The following is a 2,500-nucleotide window of genomic DNA, read 5'->3' on the forward strand; positions in this document are numbered from 1 at the left end:
TATATATATATATATATATATATATATATATATATATATATATGAAGATTTCGCCTCTTACGATCCGTCCTCAACTCGAAACCAGTAAAACTGGCTGGGATGCCCCTCTGTCTCTGGACGCCTCATATATCCAGTTTTTCAAATTATTTGCTACTGTTCTCAAATTGTTCTCATTGGTTAGTTCAAGACGTTAAAGGGGTCTATGTAAATCATTAATTCCCAAACTAGCGAGGGGGGGGGGGGCGCACCCATAGGAAGGTGTAAGGAGGATACAAAGAGTCGGGGGGCGAAATCCTCTGCCCAAGAATAGCTTTAATAAGAATACTTATACATCAGTCATTCCAACCCTTGCTCTATGTGATATATATATATATATATATATATATATATATATATATATATATATATATACATATATATATATATATATACGAGGAATTCGCTAGTGGACAGCGACATTAATCAGATAATTTGTATGACCATCGCGCAAGGATTCGAACCTGCGCTGTACATGACGACAAGAGGCCCGCCATGACTCCCGCCTTAGACCGCTCGACCATCTGATACTTGGTCGAGCGGTCTAAGGCGGTAGTCATGGCGGGCCTCTTGTCGTCATGTACAGCGCAGGTTCGAATCCTTGCGCGATGGTCATAAAAATTATCTGATTAATGTCGCTGTCCACTAGCGAATTCCTCGTATGGTTACAATGACGAAGCGTGAAAAGGATTCGATCCGGTCCTTACCCCTCCCACGAGTGTACTTGGTCGTACGGTAAAAATGAGTATAGGGTTGCAGGTAGTGACCTTCTCAATCTCGAGAACCAGTAAGTGTTCTGAGTTCGTACGATTTTAAGTATCAGTTGGTCGAGCGGTCTAAGGCGGTAGTCATGGCGGGCCTCTTGTCGTCATGTACAGCGCAGGTTCGAATCCTTGCGCGATGGTCATAAAAATTATCTGATATATATATATATATATATATATATATATATATATATATATATATACATATATATATATATATACATATACATATACACACACATATATATATATATATATGTATATATATATAATATATATATATATATATATATGTATACACATATATTGAAGTGCGTAAGACAGAATGAGTGGAAGGGTGGTGAGGTAAACACCAGGAACCGTTGGAGTTCTACTGCTAACGTTTCGTCCTGAAAGGACTTCCTCAGAGTGTGTATAATTATATATAATATACAGTTTTATATAAATACGAAAAAAGTTTCGGGTTGCGTGCGGGTCTACTGAAAGCAAGAAAATGGCATCATTCAAAATAGTTTGTGATCCTATGATCTAAATGAATCATTTCATACATATCCGACTCTTAGAATCATTCTACACTGCCGTTAAGAGATTCAATTCATCCGAGAAGAACCTTTCAATACGTCAAAGGGATCAGGAAGACTAATGTTCTCAAATTGTTCTCATTAGGTGGTTTTGGGATTATTGTCACCAACTTGTGAAACAACGGATGCCTCTTCGGGAACTGTCCAAGTCTTAAATTGGTGGTGAGATAAACGAGGCTCAGTCAGATCTTATCTTGTAGAGTCAAACGGTCTTCATTTGTTTGATGTCAATCCAATCACTGGCCTCGCTATATATGTGGATATTTTTTTTTAGTTGTATTTATCTATTTCATATTTCTTTATTTCATTTTTATCTTCTTTATCTTATTGTCCGATGTCAAAGTAATCAATGATCTTGCTATACACATTGATATTTTTTCGTTATATTTATTTGTATATTTCATTTTATATTTCCTGATTTAATGTCTATTTTCCATATTTATCTTATTGTTTGATGTCAAACCAATTGCGTGTCTTGCTGTATGCGCTGAATTTTTTTTCGTTGCATTTACTGATTTTATCTTATTTAATTTTATTTTCATTTGTCTGTTTTGTCTTGTTGTTTGATGTCAAACCAATCACTGGTGTTGTTAGATACGTTGTTACATATATATTTTTGGTTGTATTTGTTTATTTGATTTTATTCAATTTTATCTCTATTTGTCTGTTTTATCTTATTGCTTCATGTCAAATAATCACTGGTCTTGCTATATTCGTTGATACTTTTTCGTTTAATTTATTTTTTCTTTTATCTTATCTTTATTTATCTATATGTAATTATTGTTTGGTTTCAAACCAATCACTGGGCTTGCTATATTCGTTAATAATTTTCTCCTGTTGTATTTTTTTCATTTTATTTTATTTTTATTTATCTGTTTCATCTTATTGTTTGATGTCAAATTAATCACTTCTTTTGCTATAAACGTTGATATTTTTTGTTTGATCTATTTTCTTTTGTTCGATTCTATTTTAATTTCTATTTGTCTATTTTTCTTTTATTCTTTAACGTCAAACCAATTTTTGGCTTTACTATATTCGTTGCAAACTTTTGTTTTTGTTTTTATTTATTTGTATATTTTATTAATTCATCTGTTTTAAGCCGTTATTATTTATAATGTT

The sequence above is a fragment of the Oratosquilla oratoria genome, chromosome 16 (assembly GCF_046742065.1).
Source record: "Oratosquilla oratoria isolate Oo_2021 chromosome 16, ASM4674206v1, whole genome shotgun sequence".
NCBI lineage: Eukaryota > Metazoa > Arthropoda > Malacostraca > Stomatopoda > Squillidae > Oratosquilla > Oratosquilla oratoria.